This window comes from Drosophila hydei, unplaced genomic scaffold, assembly GCF_003285905.1.
Source record: "Drosophila hydei strain 15085-1641.00,03,60 unplaced genomic scaffold, DhydRS2 tig00008114-arrow-pilon, whole genome shotgun sequence".
Taxonomy (NCBI): domain Eukaryota; kingdom Metazoa; phylum Arthropoda; class Insecta; order Diptera; family Drosophilidae; genus Drosophila; species Drosophila hydei.
The window spans coordinates 4,441,809-4,462,490 of record NW_022045827.1 but is presented as its reverse complement, the minus strand read 5'-3'; the positions used below and the strand labels follow the sequence as shown (position 1 = coordinate 4,462,490).

Below are 20,682 nucleotides of genomic sequence, written 5' to 3'. Positions count from 1 at the left end.
AATAAATATAATAAATATACAAGTCAATTGGAATATCTTTCCTTAATATATATTTAATATAAATATATTAATAATATTATAATAATAATTAATAATAAATAAATAGTCTATAAGTTAATAATCATTTATTTATACAATTCTAAATTTAAATTTCAAAGAATCGAGTCTGTCTATATAGTTGAGTTAAAGGCATTAAGAACTAAAAAACACAAAGAGGCAAAAGCAGCAAAATGTATAAACGATTGCGTAATGCAAACTGCGGAATTCTGCCATTGCGAATCTGATAACTATGGAAAATGTTGTGTGTGGAATAAAAAAAAATAGTAATAAGAACGAAAGCAAATGCTAAAGTGAAACACAGTATGCCAGGCGGCCACGCCCATTTTTGCATATTACAAAAGGCAGCAAAACACATTTGAATAATGAGTCTGGAGCAAAGCGGTTGCTGGCATTGTCCCTTGGCAGCCAGCCCGCCGTTGTCGCAGCTGCGCTGCCACTGTTTTTGGTCACTGACATTTTGGGATTTTGTGCGCAAATTTGAGTTTTAGTTTAAGCATGCAGTTGCAGCTTACAGCAGCCACAATAGTTGTAGCAGCAGCAGCAGCGAGCACAGCTGCTAAGTCAGCTTAGGTTGTGTTTTGTTTTGTTCTGCTGGCGCCTGGAACAAAAGTTTGCAATCCAATGCTAATTATGCCGCCCGGACCTGAAACTCAGTTAGGTTGCCAGACAGTTAGTTAGTTGGGAACCGCGAAGTTGCTTCTGGGTTCGAATGGCAGCTAATTTTTGGCAGCTGTCAGCAGTGCGCCACATAAATCCCTCAAAAGTCAACAGCATTTTGCCCAAGTGGCACATCAATTCGCGTGCTTGTCAGCCACAATACACAGCACACACGCACACACATACAGTACACACAACACACTAAGCATACACATCTGGGCGCATTTGCATGCTAAGATACAGAACATGACATATAGCGGGTACACATCATATTGCAATCGTCAGTTGTGTCACCGCATGCAACGTCGCTTATCGCTCATCTTTGTAATGATTGCAACAGCTCCAACAGCCACGACAGCCCCAACAATAATCCCATCTGCTAGACTCGCACCCCCACGCCAACAGCTTTCAGACCCCATTCCATGTCAGTTATGCATTTTTCATAACGCAATTCGTGTTATTCACGCGCTCGCGACAAGACCAAATCTTTCTCATTCTCAAAGCGCTATAGCATGAAGACTGCTCTGCACAGTGGTGCCAGACTAATTGTTTTCACAACTGTTAAAAACTGAATTCTGTCAATTATATTTTCAGCAATTTTCACTTCATTAGAGAAAATATATTTTGAGCTACACAAATTATTAGTAGACCAAGGAAACTTTTTTTTACAGATGATTCAAATATTATTTAATATTAATATTTAGATTTCTTTTATTTATTATTAAAAGTAAAATCTAAAAGAGTTTCAGAAAAATAAAATAACGTATTTTTAGATATGTAAATTCTTTTTACAATATTAAATCTGGATAAGTTTTAATTCAATCTAAAAAATATATTTTAAGAAATCAAAGAATTTTTAAAAGGAAATAAAAAAATATTCTAAAATTAAAGTGATGTAAATAAAATAATTTAGCTATTAAATTAAATTTTGTATGCATAAATTTTAATTCTTTATTATGTGTCTTAATTATTTATCCACTGTGCTTGTGCCATAAAAATTGTCACATTAATCATCCGACTACATGTCGTTGGGGTTATTTTTATTTTATATTTTGGTGCTGGCGCAGGAAACATGAACTTAGTGTGAAAATTCGAAATCCAGCAGGCAATTAAATCGAATGCGCACAGCAATGCAACAGCAGCAGCAACAGCAACAACTCCCCCTTTTAGGAACAAGTGCAGAGCGCATAAATCAAAGAGCAGCGGCTGGGACCCACCCGAAGGGGACACGCATCGATTAGGCAGTCTCACTGGAAAATGACGGCGAGGGGGATTTATTTTTATCAGGCTCAGAAGCAGACTCCCAATACCAAGGCAGGCGCGACATGCTAAATCGTCTGCGCCGTATTTAAAGCAGCAGCAAATTAATTTATTTTTTCACGCCGCTTTCTGGAAGTTGCGCATTAATAAGCAATTAAGATTTTTTAATTGCAGCCAGCCACTGCATAGGTGTAGTCTTAATAGACTTGAATTCGTCTGTAGCTAGGGTAATGGAATTTTATTCTAGAGTGAATTTCTTTCGGCATTTTTCTTTTGACTTTTGGCGAGAGGCAGACCAAGCCTTGAGCCTTGAGCCTAGCTGCTCGGCTTCAGTTGTATCGTATTTATGACTCACAGCTCGTTGCCACTTCAAGCGAACAGCATAAGCCGCTTATCTGTGGGCCGTTGGGTAGAGAAAGACAGACTGAGAGGTAGTGTGGGTGGCAGCACTCTAAAGCCGCTTGGCAATTCCTGGTACTGGCCATGCATTGGGTATTCGTACAAATTAGCTGCTCTTTGTACGAAGTTGTGCATGAAAATGTTACATAAAGCTAGATATAAATAAAGCTTTGTCTACTCATATCAAAATATTAGCCTCATCTCTGTTCTAACTTCTCAAAAAGGCAAAATAAATGGGGTAAATATATATATTGTCTAACTATTTCAGAGATTACTTGCTTTTTGCATTCAAAATATATTTTGAAAATAATTTTTCTTCAAAAATTTCCCATAATTTGTAGCATTTTATTTATTTACCTTCTAGATGTGCGTGCTCCTCGAGGAACTTCTGAAAATGAAAGAAAATACCATTAGCTAACATATCAAATGTTTATATAAATTCAATTAATAATAAGACTTTGATTTGTATGCAGACTAAAACTGAATAAACTCGTCGTATCGGGGAAATAGTTTTAGTGCCAAGAAAAGTTGATAAAAAAAAAAGAAATAGGAGAAATATATACCACATTAAGCAGGCTTCAACGATGCTGACGTGCATGAGGCACGACAAGAGTCTCGAATCAGGCGCATAGCGTGAGTGGTTGAGTGGGTTGCGTGGGTGGTTTGAGTGATGGGGCTGCGAGCAATGACAACAGCCAGACATTGAACACGAAAAAGGAAACTGGAGCGAAGACATTAGCCTGAACTGACAGCAACAAGATGCAAGATAGATACTCAGCTTATGGTTCTATTTTCCAACTGTACCAGGGAAATAAAGCTTGCAAACAAGTAAACAACAAATGACAGTCTGTCGTGAAAGTATGCGCTGCAGAAGGTGTAGATGAGCCCGAGCTGTGTGCTCATTTGCGGGAAGAACTGAACTGGTCTGAAGCGCCATAGATCTATAGTTGCCAACATGCAGTTGGTCTTCCTTATATATTGAAAAGCGCTTTTCTGGCCCAAGGATACATGTACACACACACACACACAGCAACACAGTTACTCACGCACTCATTCATTCGACAGCTGTTTAGTTTCGCTAGCTACTCGTCTATGCAATATGCACAGAAGTTGGCTTAAATTGAGACTTTCATCATGGCCTCAGGCAGCTGGCAGGGCTTTTATTTTCCATCTACTTTCAAAGAGAGCGAGAGACTCTTGGCCAAGTGCTTTTCGTGCCAGTGCCTCAGTTTAAATATTTATGTAAACGCGGAATTTCATGAGAAATATTTCGCAATTGCTGCACAAGCACAAGCACAAGCCGAAGCATTTTGCTTTTATTATTATTGAAATAGGCCAGGCCAAAACGAGCTTATGCTAAGCATTTCACCTACGACTCCCACTCGCGGCTGCACTCTGCCAATGAAATGGCAAAGGAGTTGTATATTATTGTTGTTCGACTAGCTCCTTGAAATTCACGAGTTTGCTCAGCTCTTCTTATTGGACAGATGATGAAACTGCTCGTGGTAGAGTCACGCTGCAGCCATCAGCTCGAATGAATAAACGCCGGCTGCGAGAGTTTAATGCAGATATAATAAGCATCAAATGGTTTTCTATATTCAATGAAACCTGAAGCACTTTAGGTATTAGTTGAATCTATAGAATTTATAATTCTTATCCAAGCTCTGGGGCCACTTGTTCGCCTGGTGCGCTGAAGCATTAATGCGAGAATGTTCAAGGGCTGCGAGTTGGAATTACGAGATCCATACGAAAACTCAATTGCGCATGCAATGGCTCAAAGGGCTTAAGTGCGTATAACATTCAATTTGCGTTAATGGCATTAAATAAAGTCACACAAACACACCCGCACAGACACTATCAGCAGGGCCTACGAAACATTATGTTACTCAGTTTCACCTTTGAAAACATTTTCATTGGCTGGCCACTTAACAGGCAAAAAAAGGTTCTGCTGCCAGACTTAAGCCTCTGGCCAGGCAGACCTGGGAAAATAAATACAAAAAAAAACTACAGGCATCAACGTGCAATGGCTGTTTTTTTTGCGATATTCTTAAATCGCATTAAAAATCATTGGCACATGCTGCAGAGGCAGAGGCGGGGCCAGAGCCAAAGGTAGCGCCGTGTGGCAGGCGGGAGGGAAGGAAACTACGACGAACGTAAAATAAACAACAACAGTTTCATTTTCAGTTTAAAGCGGGTAAAAACTTGCCAAAACAATACAAATTTACCAACTGCAAAGCCTTGTGCTCGCCCAGCCTCATGGGGCGTGGCAACAAATCAGGCAAAAAACAGGAAAACGCTTTGCCGACGAGCTCTGAGTCGGTGTGCGCCAAAAAGTTGTACTTTAGATAAAGTTGCTGCTGCTGCTGGTTGGTTTTTAGCAAACATATTCGACATGCAATGCACGTACATGCTTCAACACACACAGAGAGAGAGAGAGAGCTACCCGAACCTACACCTGGATAAAGTTGGCTGTGATAGACGCATTCAATGCGCTTGTTTCTTGCTCTTATCTCCACCTTTTTGTTGGCATGATTTCTTGAGCTTCTCCACACAGTTTGTTCGCACTTTGAGCGATTCCTTGTTTGTGGCATGTAGAAAAACGCAAAACAAAACTTGAAAAGTGTTGCTGCAATACGAATATTAAATACCCTTGCGAGCTGTTGTCAATAAGTCTCAGGCCATGCCACCCACGACTTCACTTCATTCAAAAATCATTCCATTTCTGATTAACTATAGTTACTTATGAAGTGTTGTCACTTGTAGTTCAGTCGTTTTATAGTACCCACTCGCTGCCTAGAGTATAATGTCACCGTGTTCAAGCATCTGCCACAAAAGTCCCTTGAGAAGGCGTCGAAGTGTGGCATACTTTTAGGCTATGCCAGCGCCTTGGAGCAGCATTTTGTCTGTTTTACTTGCATTTTGTTGTGTAAATTACATGCACATACACACGCACACACACACGCACACACACACGCACACACACACGCACACACTTGCTGCCAAACACAGTCAAATAAAATAAAGCACAAAAACTTGGGCACTTGGAAACTGTTTTGGATCTGTTCTCTCTGCTCGCTTCCTTCTGTGTGTTTTCCCCAGTCTCCCGCTCTCTGTCTCTCTGCAGTAATAATAATAAAGGGAATTGTTATTGTTTTCTATTAATTTGCTTTTGTTATTTGTGTTGTTTGCTTCTTCTTTTTGTTGCTGTTGTAGTTGGTTTTAACATTTTGCTGCTGCTGCCACTCAACGATGTCTGCATTTGATTTGATTTGCTTTCGCTTCAGCATTGTTTTGACTTAGGAAAATGCGCTTCAGCCTGGGTAAAAATTTGTGTGTAAATTGATTTATTTTTCATTTGAATTCAAACTATAGCAATAAAATTCATAAAAATGTTATTTAATTAATGAAATTGTCTGACGCTCCAGGAGTTCAATAAGCTTTAATCATATGCAAGTGGGCAGACTAATCGAAGTGCAAAGGACTAACTTTTGATGAAGATAAATTTGAGTTTAATATCAGCGGGAAACTTGAGATAAAGCCGATGGCAGCAGCTGCTCGGTTGAATCGTATTTTGCATAAAAATGAATAAGTTCACTCAGAAAATGTTCGGCAAGCCGCATGGCGCCACTGGGCCATTGACTTGTCAATGTTTACAAACTAATATGCCAAAGTTTTGGGCACCAAACGTGGGTCAACGAACGAACTTCTTTGATATTTGTATATCGTCTACATTTTATAGCCAAAAGCAATGAACTGAACTTATTGATAACACGGACTGCGACTCAATCTGCAAATGGTCTATAAATAGCACATGGAGCTGATTGAAACATCTGCAAACGTCACTTAAATTCATATATTTATATAACCAAAGCCTGGCACGCAGCTAAATGTAAGTATTACTTGCACAGCCTAATAAAAAAAGTAAGCCAAGACCAAATGCGCTTATAATGAAAACTAGCTCATCTCATTCACATTCAGATTCACATTCGCATTCACATTCACATTCAGATTCAGATTCACATTTTCTATGGCCACTCTTGGCTCTGAGACAACTCGCATATTCGTCTTTCAGCCAAGGACGCACTCCCAGCTGCCTTCATTGCCAACACTTTGTCGCGCTTTTGGGGCCAAAAACAGCAGCCGCACCACACCACACCACACCCCACCACACCCGGCAGCCCATTACAACTACTTAAGGTATGTAAATAACGCGATGTGCGCGAGAGGCGGGCGCCGCTCGAAATAAGCCAAGGCAAATCATAAGCAGCCAGCGAGTAGCTGCTAGCTAACCCCATTCTTATTATCAGCCCCAGCACCTGCATCCGCCCCAACTACCTCACAGAGCATTAGCATAATCGTTATGGTTATGCGCGACGTGTGCATAATGGCTAAGAGTAGGTGTTGGGAAAGGGCGGGCGGAGGCGGAGTGAGAGCTCTAAACCAGCGACACGCACATATAAACTATGTTAAGTGCGCTGACATTGTGATATATAGTTTTTTCTACCCTCACTGCTCGAGCAGCAATGCCAGCTAAACAAGCTTGACTAAGAGCATCAGTTGCTAAGAAAATTATATCAAGTAGATGCCGCGATGCTGCAGCTTCCTTTTTCTTAGCATAAATTTTATGAAGTCTAGTAAGGGTTAGAGCCCTAGAGAAAAATATTTTTCATTATGATTTCTTAATCAAAACTTAACCTAATTACTAAATCATAATCATAAATCATAATAATAATAAAAAAGTTTTCTATATATATATCTTTTATAGCTATAACTTTTATATATTCTACAAACAGTTCGATTTATGTTAATTAAAAATTTTTTATTAAAATTGTGAAAGCCTTCACTAACTTTATTAGATGGAATTCAGACTAATTTTTTAAAATTAAATTATTTCAATAAATACTTAATATATTCTAAGTTTCTGCTATCTAGCAAAAAAGCTTGAAGCTAGAAAGTGTATCAAATTCTGTATAATACTTCATTTACTTTCAGCTAGCTTGTTTTTACTTTGGTTACCCAGTGCACCTCGAGTGCGTGGTGGGCCTTAAAGCTCGGACCGGGCGTTCTGTTTGCTCAGGTGCGCATATTAAGTAGCCGCCACATGTGACGCTCTTTGCATGTGTGTGTGTGTGTGGGGGGGAGGGTTTCTGTTTTGGGGCATGATATTAGCAGCACACACTCAGCACACACACGTACAAACATAATAAATAACCAGCAAAAGTAACAACAACAACAACAACAACAACTCGATGGCAGCTTAAGAAATCAAGAGCCTGGCCGACTCAGAGCTGAGAGGACATCTAGAGAAAAAGAGAGAGAGCGAGTGAGTGAGAGTGAGAAAGGCGAGCGTGAGATCTCTATGTAGCATGTTTAAGATTCAGCACGCATAACTTATAAAATAAAAATTAAAATTCCAATTGCAAACCTCAATAATAAAACACTTTTAAGTGCCGTCGCTGCCGCAGACATAGCCTGAACACAAAAAAAAAAAAACAAAGAGAGAAAAAAGGTAGCGACGAGGCCAACGTCGCCAATGCGTCGTAGGCGCCAGGCTCCAACATTTTTGCCAACCAGACCTGTATAACTGTATGTGTGTGACTGTGACTGTGCGTGTGTGTGAGTGTGTGTGTGAGTGTAAGTGTGTGCTGCAAGGAGCCACACAAGTTTATTAAAAATTTCGCCAAAAGGCATCTATCAGTTATGAGGCGAACCCGCGTAGACAGTGCGCGACTCATTTCAATGAGTTTCGTGTTTTTCCTTGCCTTGACACAGTCTTCCTCTCTCTCTCTCTCTCTCTGACTCTCTCTCCGTAGCCCTTTATCCCTTAAGCATTCTTTCTCTGTTTGTTATTTCGTCTCTCTGGCCGTGTGGCCGCCAGAACTTGTAATTGGCATTCCGCACGCTGGCCGAAATGAAAATGCTACGTGCTTTCATTTCACGTTACGGCATTGGCAGCAGCAAAAACAACGCCCAGTCGGATAAGTCACAGGCACACGGCCTGAACGGTCCATTGACCACGGCCCACTAGTGGCAGTCCTCCAAAAGCGAGAGAGCTCCAACTGCGGGAAAAATGTTGCTTATTTACAGCGCTGGGCTTTTTAATTTTTTACGTTGCGGGCATAAAACTTACTCCCTGTGACTCCGTGTGTTTGTGTGTGGGTGTGTGTGGCTGTATGCTACTGCTTAAAGGCGAAATCTGAGACAACGGCGAAAGGAAATCACAGAACTCTCACATCCTTAAGACACACGCGTCGAAGTCTCGCTGTTGTCTCACGCGATTGAAAGGGTGCGGCCGCACCGCAGCGAAAATCAATAGCCCACGCATATTGAGCTCCTCCCTCCCCACACTTGATCCTCCTCCTTCTCCGGCCACCGCACTGCGTAATGCATATTCAATATTCTTTTTTTTGGCGCGCCTGAAATTGACAGCCAGCAAATTTCGCTGTCAGCCTCATGCCCTGTGCGTCTTTCGATGGTTTTTGCATTGTATTGCGGTTTCCCTTGCTTCTTTATTCTTCTTCTTTTTCGGGTGTGTGTGCGCGCATAGGTGAAAATACCCGTATGAGCTCCCCTTTGAGATGCGTTCAAAGAACCAAGAAATTATATCCTGTACTGTAGCTACAGAATGATTTTGCAGACAGCTCTTTGATTCGCTGTTTTAAAAGCACTTGCGTAAACAAATACCAAAAGAATATCAATAAATGTATATATATATATATAAGACGCTGATAAAAATAACAGCAAGTTTAAACGAATTGGATGAAACTGTTTCCATTTGCTTTATACGGATTTTTTATATATCGATGATAAGTTGTTAACTTGTTACAGAACATAGGCTTTAAAAATCTTAATACATAAAAATTCTTTAAGAAATTTGACTTATGCCTATAAATTCGATTACTTTGATTATTCAGCTTTCTTTTAGCAGCTGTGGTGTTTGGATGACTTTTGCTTTATCTTCGGTTAAAATGAAAATGAGCAGCTCAAGAAGAGCATACCAAATGATATTTTGTATATTTCAGTGCTTCAAGAATTAGCACAACTCTACAATATCGATGCCGCAGGTCACATACAGATAAATAGGAATAAATAAATAGCTATTGGTAAGAAGGCTCTAAAAACTTATTTCAGACTAATCGAGCCCTTTATACAGGGTAAAACGCTGTCGCGCAATCTGAAAGAACTGCTGCAAATTTCATGATTTCACGATTTTTAAGTGCAAAATATAAAACGACTCGACAGCTATGGCTACACCTCGAATTTAATATATCCAAAGTGGCCACTTTAAACATTTACGATTCTTCTGATTGTTTTTTTTTTTTTTTTTTTTTTTTTTTTTTTTTTTTTTTTTTTTTTCGTTTTTATTTCTTTATTTTGTTGCAGCTTATTGTCTTAGACTCTATAGCGCATTTAGCTCTAAACCTTAACTAATGGGAGGGCAGATATGCCAATTATTCTGCACTTGTAGCTACTATCTTAATTAGTTCTAATATTGTCTAGAGGATGCAATCTCTTCAGTCTTCGCCTATTGTTGTTTATAGCCAGGTTGCTTGCGAGATGGTTAGGATGCGCTGCAAGTCTGTCCGCGTATCTTGAACTGTGTCGCCCAATGAGTTCAGCAACTGTGGGAATTGCTAAATCCCTATGTAAGACTGAGTTTCTTACAAACCAGCTGGCTCCAGTCCATCTGCGTAGTGCTTTATTCTGCAGGGTCTGAATTTTGTTCCTTGTAGTCTTCGCCGAGGAGCCCCATAGAGAGATACCATATACGAAGGTTGGGACAACTATTGCCTTGTAGATGGCGGCCTTGCTGCTGTAAGACAACTTGCTTGAAGCTCTCAGCATCCAGTCGAGGGTTTTTAGCTTGCTTTTGCATTTTGAGGTTACTTGACTTATGTGCGCTTTAAAAGTCAGCCTTCTGTCAAGAGTGATACCAAGGTACTTTACTTTTGAGGCTTTGGGAATAGTGGGCCCCAATGCAACGCTTGGGCAATCTCCTCTTCTAGTGGCGAAGGTAGTATGTACAGACTTTTGTGCATTAATGGTGATACACCACCGTTTTGCCCAGCGTCCGAAAGAGTCCAGATATTTTTGTAGTGATCTTCTGATTGTACAATTATTTTGCTGCACGTTAGAAGAGAGCTGAAGCAATAAAGAGCTTTATCATAATTTAGCAACAATTGCTCAGGCAGCTATTGCTTAAGTGCGTTACTTTTGCAGCGTCTGTTTATCCGAAACAGTTCTGTAATTATAAATAATAGATTGGACATGATTTATGCCTGTTATACTTAGAACATAGCCAAATGCTCACAGCCCATTCATCAAGCGTTGCTTGCTGGCCTACTCCATAACTTTAGGTGTCTCTCTCAGATGGTTTGGGTTCCATCTATCATTTCGAGCAGTCACAAACCTTTCAGGCGGCCTATTTATAAGCAAGCAAGAAGAGACTTGTAAATTTTTTAAGAAATTTACCTAAATATGTGTGGAAAGCTCGAGGCGCTCGTTGAGTCATCAAATTTATGAGCACTCGTCGCACTATCTCATAAAAATGACATCTATAAAGAAGCATTTTGGATCAAGCTAACAAGGAACAGGGCAACACTTTGCATGCGGAAAGGATTTGGGCAATGGGCGTTCTGAGGCGGAGTGTGGCCATATTGTAAAGGTCTCCAGCTGGATGCTTAAGCCGGCTTGGTGGTTAACAACGGGCGGCTCACAAATCCGACCACGCACTTAAGCGTTGCTCTTCCGGCTGCTTACACAAACAGAAGGGAAGAGAGAAAGAGTACCAAGAGCTCACAGGCTTGAGCTTGGCTGGCTGGCTGGTTAGCTGGCTGTGTAGGAGCAGTTATGTATTTACTCGACTCGACTCGCCTAAGAACGCAATAATATATCATCTACAGTTTATCATTGCTATGACGCCAGCCTGAAATTATTATCCAGCAAATTTATTGCCAAACAATAAACGCGAAGTGCATGCGAGTGCGAGTATCTCTGCCTCGATGCTGCCAGGCTGCCAGGCTGCCACACTGGCTAGCTGGCTGTGCGACCAGGCTTGGCGCTGTACCAACAACGAGTACAAGCAGCAGCAGCAACAACAACAATAACAACGACATTTACAATGACAGCCATTTTGACGGGCCTCAATGACAACGAACAGAAAACCCAACAAACAAAACAGAAGCAGATAAAAATGGAAAGGGCAATAGGCAATAGGCTGTAGGAGTAAGAGAGGAAGAAACAGAGAGCGCGAGGGACAGCGGAAGAACAAATACAAAATACAGCACATATTTTTGTAATAAAATGACTGAAGTGTGGATACCCTGTAAACAAGTAAGTAAGTGTTGTTAGATGTCAATGTAAAGCAAAATTTTGGTAATAAAAAAATAAAATATCATAAAAATTTCTAAAAATTAAATACATATATTTCAAGCTAAAAAATATATGGAGACCTGCTTCATTTTTGAGAATTTTTATTTTCATTATATTTTATTGAAAGATTTCATTTTATTTAATAAGATTTTTGATTCATTTACATATTTTATAGAGTAATTTTTAATTTTAATTAATATAATTTTTATACATAACTTATAATGAAATAGATAAATAGAAATAAGTAAATTTTATATTTTTTTGTACTTTAACAAATAAAATTTATAATTTCCATTCAAATTTTAGAAAGCAATATTTTTGTAAATTTGTTGAGCCTAAAATTTATTTGTTTGAAAGTAACAAGCATCATTATTAATATTTTAATTAAATATCGTTTTCAAAAAAATTATTATAATACTATTTTCTATAGAACATTGTCGTTTTATTTAAAGTAAAATGTTATTTCAGCACTCTCTCTGCTGCCATTTAGTTATTTGTAAAACTCTCAAACGATTCATTGTTATCAATAAATCATAAACAAATAAAATCTGTATGCATTTATCTCTATCTACCACAGCTTTCGTTATATTTACAGGGCATGCAGTAAATATGAATTGTCATTTTAATATTTGTGCTGTTGCCCAGCATCAAACTTCACACAAATATACTACTGCATATACATATACATATACATATGCAGGATTTTATATATTCATAGCAATCTGGATAGCTGTCACAGACTGCGTCGAAGTTGACGCGCGCATATTTTTTATTATTAGCCAAGGCAAAAACAAAAATTTGTCAGCCCGCCAGCCTGGCAGCCTGGCAGCGTGGCTGCCTGACAGTCCGGCTGTCCGGAACTAATGCCAAAATCAAATTGCTCCTGTCCTGTCAAGTTTTTTGCGTAACAATTTCTTTTTATATTATTTTGCATAGCCGAGACAAATAACAGAAGTTTGCTAAATTGTCATCTGTCGCTGGCCTCGTTTTGCCTTTCATATTCCATATTCCATATAAACCATATATATATATATATATACATATATATATATATATGTGTGTGTGTGGGTGTGGGTGTGTAGGAGCATAGCATATCCAACACTTTACGACTATGCTTTACCCTTTGCCTATGCTTTTATGACAAGCACTCACATCATGTTTTCAAACGTTCCTCACATAGTTTGTTTGGCTTGAGCATGAACATTTGGCTAGAACAGGAGCTGGGGCCGGGCGAAATTGCCAAACATTTTGCGCATAAATGACAAATGCCTTTGATGGCATAAAATATGACTTTGAAAATTGTTTTGCAGCATATAAAAAGGCGTTGGCCCAGTTGACATCCGCATGGACAATGTGGACAATTGTACCACACCCACCATAACCGTACCGTACCGCCCCCGCCTCTGCCACAACTTATGCGACATGAGCGATGAAGACCACTTGCGAAAATGTGTTGATGGATGTGAAATTCTTGTCATTGCAGTGCCCATAGACAAATCATATACGATTTATAAGCCCAATGTAACAAATGCAACCACTGCACAGACCAAGAGTGAGTTATTTTCGAGTCAAATAATATGATAGTTTGATTGCATTTGATTGAAGCTAGAATAAATATGCTGTAATGTGTCTAAAAGCAATGAATTCGCAGTAAGTTAGAAGTAGCTGAAGGTATATTTGTTGCGAAAGCCAAAATTGAAGGTGAACAAGACTCCATATATTCATTTTTATAATTTAAATATAGAAATAAATTTATTTATTAAATAATATTTAATTATATTAAATTAAATAATCAAACACATTTCTTGAAAATCAAATACTTTCGGAGTATACATTTTATTCACAGATTTTCCATAACTTCAGAACAATTCCAACTTTTTCCAAAGAAAGACCTGAACTGAGCATAACTCTAGCTCACATATTCTTTGCACAATTTTTAGATTCAAAGGCTTATTCAAAATAAAATTAAAAAGAATGTTTTGTAAAATTTGGTTTTTTCTTTAGAAATTGTAAAATTTAACTATTGAAGAAATACCATTTTCCATTGAGTGAACGTTGCCCTGTTCACTCGAAGCACACGAAGGTTACCCTAGCCGTAAATTCAGTTTGTAAATAATTTTTATTTATTTCAAAGTGCAAAATGTGTGAAAATAATCAAAAATTCAGAAATGATTTGAATAGTATACTGAGAACTGTCATTTATTCAACAGTCAACAGTCTGAAGTTCGTTTCGAGTGCCAGATTGTGTATATAGCAACTGAAAGATGCTTTTGATATTAAATACAACTATATATATTCTGTTTTAGCTGGAAAGAGTCTTCGGCTGCCAAATGCTTAAATTATTAAATAAAATTGTCTTGAAATCACATTACCCAACAACAGCAGGAGTCGTGTTGATTTCAATTTCGCACTTTGGCGCATGTTTCGCATTAATTTGCCCAGCCTCATATGCGTAAATGTGACTGTGAGTTGCCGCGCGCCCGCTCAATTGACTGACAATTGACTTGTCAGAGCATCAATTATAACTGACAGCTCCCCCTCCAGCTACAGCTACAGCAAAGCCATTTGCATTTACAAAGCGAATTGTAAGTTGTCTGCCACGTTTATCCACCTCCAGCTCCACTTGCCACGTGCATATTAAATTTGAACAAATATTGCCAATAAATGCGCTTGTGCGAATGGACGCGTTAAATATTCAATGGCATAATGCTAATCATTTATTGGGCGCAAAATTCATTAGCAGCACGTTAACAGCGCTGCCAACTGTCACAAGCTGTCGTTGTCAACAAACACCAAAAAAAAAAAAATATATAAAAAAGAAAACCCACAAACCGACAGAGCTGCCGAAAAGCCCGACAGCCCAACAGGCGACTGCAAAACTAATACACAAATACAAGCAAACTGCCTCCACAGGCTGTTGGTAAGCAAACATTACAAAATTTTGATTGTATTTCCGTTTCGTATGCGAACACAACAGCAACAGCAGCAACACAAACAGCGACAGCAACAGGAAGTTGCGCTTATTTCCGTTTGTTTACCTTTACGCTGTACCTTGATTAAATGTCAGCCTGTGGCAGGGGCCATTGGATTTGCGGTAATTTCGCCACGCCTCCCTCGACAATTTAATGTTGAAAATGCGCGCATAAAACAGCGAAATAAAAGAGCAAAATAAATAATTTACGCTTTTATGTTTTGTTTTTGTATTTTTTCTTATTTTATTTCCCCAAAAGCAGCAAAATGAGCGCACATTTAGCTAATCATTTGGAGTCGGAGAGATTTTCGCTTTGATTATATGTGACTGGCTGCCTGGCTGGCTGCCTGTTCGCTGGCTGAGTTCCTAGCTGAGCTAATGGCATAGCCTAAATGAAGCACATATAGGGTGACTAAATAAGAGCAATAGGCTAAGGCATTGGTATAAAATAAAAACCATTTGAGGTATTTTGTTATTTCTTGTTTTATATGAAGCCACATTCACGCCATTTTGTATGGTCTAATAGAACATTCAAATGGCTACGCTGATTGGGGCTGAAGCGGTAGCTGCTAAAGCGAGTTGCATGCAGCTGACTGCTTGTTATAGCAGCTATATATTTATTATATTCTATACCAATTTACATCTGAATGTAGGCTGAAGATTCAAAAGACTTTTTATGCCTAAATTTTTGGACTGTGCAACCAGCTGACATGATGATCACCGACGTTAAGAGCAAATAACTCAGTAGAAACTTTTGGTGAAGTTTAATTATTTCTAAGCTGTCCTTAGACATTAGACAATTTATGCTTAAGTGGCAAGAATTGTTAAATATTTCAAAAGCTAAAAATTATGTATAGATAAAACAATTTCTAGGATATAGTTAACGAAAATAGCATCACTTATATTTGGTCAGTGCATAGAAAATTTACAAACTTCAACTCTATGAATTTTGCTAATACTTTTTTTGCTAGAATTTTGTTAAATTTTCTTATTAATTTTGAAATAAATGACAAATGTTTTTCAATACTTAGAAAGCTAAATTTTAGCAATAACTCTAAGTTTGTCTGATTTAGAGTCACTCATAAAAGTAACGCTGCAGCCTGGTCACCCTATATAGAATAACTGCTAGACAAACCACTTTGGCCTGACTCAGGGCAATTATAATAAGTTCCAAGCTGAATTGTTTTATCATAATATTTTGTATACAAATCATATAGATAAAATGGCCATCCCCAGCTACGAATCAATTAATCAGGCCAATTTAAAAGCATGCTGTTGGCAACAAATTGACTTTATTGTCACTTAAATGTCATGACAGATGGCTGCCATAAACGAGGCAGATATATACATGCGATACACTGCAACAAATAAAGTAAATTTTGTATTCTGATTTTTACAACATAGGAATAAAACCATTTATTGAATAACTTTCGTTGAGCTGCTGCCAATGCTGTAACTTATAGAGTCAAGCATAATTTGCAGTTATTTATGATTGCAAATATGGCCGTGCAATGCTGGATAATTGCAACTGAGCCGAGCTGAACAATGCCAGCAACTCAATTTACAACAACATAAAGCAGTAAACCGCAGCGCGAACAACGCTGCATATGAAATATATGTTAAACACTTGTTCGACCCTATATATATATATATATATAACGATATATATAGAAGTATATTTATGCTCTGTTATTTGTTTTCATTGAACCAAAAAAATTAATTCTTAAAGCAACTTCGTTGGCTTTAAATGACATTAGTGTTGCTGCGCTGAAGGCGCATGCCGCTAATTAATGGCCTGCAATTTGTGTGGACGCGCCCAGAAAAGTATGCTATGGAAATGTTTCTAGGTCAGGTCTGTTTCTCTGTTTGTTTGTTTGGCAATTGTCGTTTGTGTGCGTCGGCGCATGCTTGGCCATAATTTATGTGCGCCCGAAAATTCGTTGTTTTTTTTTTTTATATTATGTTTGCCTTCAAAGTTGTAATTCTCTTGTTTTAGAAAAATGTTTGCGCCGAGCATGCCACATGCAGCATTTATTTACATGTCTACATTTACATATGCCACACACACACACGTGGACTGTGTGTTAGTCGCACAATTGGCTTTTAATATTTTTCGTATTAGCAACTGACGCGAGTTTCGTGTGGCCATAATTTATTTACGCTAGATGCCTGCAATTCGAGTTTTGTTTAATTTATAGCTGCAAAAATATGCAGCTGCTCAATTGCAGACTCTGTCTGCTTATTTATTTATGCTGAAACTAAATCCAGTTGCAATCAAAAAGCAGCAAAAATAAAAGCAAAAAAACGTTGTTGGTCTGGCTGCCAACATGTTTCCGATATTAAAAGCCTCTCCAACCATTTAAGCCACTTTGCCAGAACTCTAAACCTTTTCGAGCACTAAAATGTTTCATTTTTTGGCAGCAATTTAATCGCACGTTTCCATTCATAATTCAGTTATAGACAGACAGTTATGCATATATATATATGGCTATCTATATGTGCGTGTGTTTATATTAACATGCTCATTGAAGCGTTTCATAATGGGAGAAATAGAAAAATGTGTATGTATCTGGCAACCAACACATTTGCCTTCAGCATCAGCTCATTTTCACATTAAAGGACGCCAATGTGGCGCGCTGGCAAAATGCCAAAAATGAGAGCGCACAAACACACACACACACACATAGTCGTGCTGGTACATATGTGCTAGGGCAAAGCTTGGTGCTATATGGCATACAATAAATGTGTGCTGCTAGCATTAGAGACCAACTAAATTATCACTTATATGAAGCAGAGAATAACCGTATCGCAGCCTATGTGCATGTGTGTGAGTGTGTGTATATGTGTGTGTTAGGCGTGGCAAATAAACACATCAGCTCAAATGCTTTTTACTTAAATTAACAACACTGAACAGCTTGCTTCGATTTTAGGCTAAGCGGCGCTCCCAACTAACGCCAAGTCATTAACTTAAGTATGTGAGGGTGTGTGTGTGTATTGTGCATGCGTGTGTGCAGATTAAGTCTGAAAAACTCACGTATTGAACTGACAAAACGCCAAGCGCAAAATCAATGAAATACACGCAAGTAAATAAACGAGATCCGCACAATAAAAAAAGCAAATCGAAATTGATATGCTCTTGCTGGCTTAACGGTAAGACGCAACATAACAAGTGCCAGAAGCAGCAGAAGATAGCGTGAGATAAGAGTCTGTCTTAGTGGCATAAGTATATTTAAACATAACTATATAAAATGATTCGTCTTAGCTCTGCATTGAATTTAAGTTTAATTTCTTAAACTTCTAGTTCAATTTTTTATACTACATTCAAACAGACTTTGGCTTGATTTTCATTTGACTTTTACTACAGCCCTTGGCATTGAAATTGCATGGAAAAACAAATCAGTTAATGGCAAGAAATCCGTTTACTTTTGTAAATGTGATTAAAATCAAACCCGACAAAAAATATTTCATTTGCCATTGAACAAAAATTTCATGCTCAACTTAGAGAGAAGAATTGCAGCTTCGTAGCTTTCATCGATAGGTAAATAAGTAAATAAAGCAATTGGAAATGCTGGGCTCTGATTTGTTATTTATAAAGTATGCAAAGTATACAATGTGCTTAGAGCAGCCCGCTCCTATTCAGCTGTTATGTAATGGAAACATAGCCATTGGAGGCGAGTACCCTTTATCGCCAGGGTATAAAAATTCGTATGCTGCCTGCGTGCCTCATACTAACTGGTATGGCATACTTAAGCAATCGGAGCAAATGTTTTATCGTCACTTTGCCACACACTTACACACACACACACACATTCTTGACTTGTGTGTATGTATGTTTGGCATACAAAATGGCGCCAGCGTCCTTTTTGGCTTTGTATTGGGCCGTTGCGTTTGCCTCAGCATCTTTTGGTTCAATCTCAAACGTCTCGAATGGCCATCAATGCAAAGCCCGAACAGCCGAGCAGCCGAGCAGCTGTTCAGAGGCAGAGCGAGAGAGGATTAAAGAACGCCAAAGCGACATATCATGCTGTTTAAGCATATATTAAAGACAAAGATTGTGGCGCACATGGTTTTATGGTAAATTCAATTGAATAGTGCGTTAACTTTGTATAAATATATACACACATATATACATGTGTTTGTATATATAATTAGCGCTGCTTGGCAACCCGATTCAATGGACTAAAAATAATTCGCCGAAAACTCGAACAAAAACAAACAAATAAATTGTACGAAAAAGAGCAAAAACTTTTCCACAAACACAAACAGTTACAAGAAGCTGAAGAAGAAGAAGAAGCAACAGCCATACACACAGAGAATCCGATGGAAAGTTTACAATTCGCAGCAACTGAAGCCGCAGGCTAAATAAAATTGAGCCCGCCTCTGCCCCAAGGGCTGCTCTGGGCGCTGTTCGTCTGGATTTGAGGCTGACAATAGTCAAACTCAAAGTCAAAGAGGCGATGGCAACAAAAGGCTCGTACTCCTCTAAATTGCCACCAAATTTATTAATATTGTTTTATACCAACAGCAAATGCGCGAAAATAAAGCAGACTGCCTGAAGTGGGCTTGCCAGCAGGCAGCTGCCTGCTGATGGAGCCCATACTATAAATCCTGCAAATGCCTGAGCTTTGCTGAGTGTTTTGTCTCCCGCTGAAATCAGCCGTCATTACACAAAATATCACATGCGACAATACAGTTCAAAGAATTCACAAAAAAAGAGAAAAATGAATAATATATAAATAAAGGAAAACTTTTTACAGTGCTGGCACAAATATTTGGTCAACCGTAATGTTTCCTTTGGCATTTGCGCAGTTTAAATATTTTATTTTATTTTAAAATTTTGAAAGTGGTTAAAACTTTTTTAGTTTATAAAATCAATAAAAAAAATTGGTTTCAAAATGGCAAAATATATTCAAAAAAATTCAAATGTTATTTCTTTAAAATTGTATCCACTTGCTGCAAGCGTATATATTATTTTATATGAATATTAATTAAATTATATGCCGTGTTTTTTCTTACAAATAAATAGAAAATCAAAACAAATATTTTCCAAATTAAACAAAAAACAGTTAAATCAATTAAAGTAAAGTTAAATTTATTATTGGACAAAAAATAGTTTTTCTGCTGCTGCATGAAAATTTATTCATTGAACTGATTGATGAATAACTAATAATACTCAGATATATGTATATAGATATATTTATACACATATATATATATGTAATTTAATTAAATAAAATGCCTTGCTGTATCATTGTTGATTTCTTATTTGCATACGCTGCGAGGCCTTCATAAACACTCGAAGCGATTTATATTTATTGTTTCCGCTTGGCGATGCAACTGAATGCAATAAGCGCATGTCCGCCAGCTGTCCATCAGCATCAGCATCAGCATCAGCTTGTGCATGTGTAAATAAAATAAGTAACAAATTGCATTTTTAACATTTAAATCAATTCAGTTTGACTTGTGTTGCCCTGCAGACAAACCACAGCCCAAAGTTCAGCCGGATATGCATATGGCCGGCAACTAGTATAAAATTTAATTATAAAATGACAGGCAATGCTTAATGATTGGTTCTGGCTGCGCTTGGGGTTGGCTTAGCAAGCTCAAGTAAATTAAATGCCATGGAATATGCCTAGCTGGTGCTCTTAAGCGACTTTGCGAAGCCCCAGCAGTGATGAAAATTGTCTTTAAACTGGCGACACAAAGCTAAACAGCAATAAAAGCTGTGGGGTTGTTACGATTGCGTGTGTGTGTGTGTTTGTATGAGGATAAGGATGTAAGTGATGCAGAGCGAGGGTGGCTTGACTATGAGCTACAGGAAATTTACATATTTTAAATAACTTGTGGGGCACACTAAAGAGACTCAGGGTTGACAATGGCGACGCCAAGACAACTCCAATTTATTTGCAATTTGTTTGAAATTTATATCAAAGGCATTCACAGACACACGCCCACACTCACAC

At 38.3% G+C, this 20,682-nt stretch overlaps 1 protein-coding gene across 1 annotated transcript in view; it reads right to left on the bottom strand.

Annotated features, from left to right (window-relative positions):
- The window catches only part of LOC111599455, a 51,290-nt gene that overhangs the window by 17,543 nt on the left and 13,065 nt on the right, over nucleotides 1–20,682 (bottom strand). Inside the window, exon 3 of the mRNA XM_030224424.1 lies at nucleotides 2,734–2,764. The gene's annotated coding sequence lies outside the window, so the exon portion shown is untranslated. The remainder of the gene's footprint in view (nucleotides 1–2,733; nucleotides 2,765–20,682) is intronic.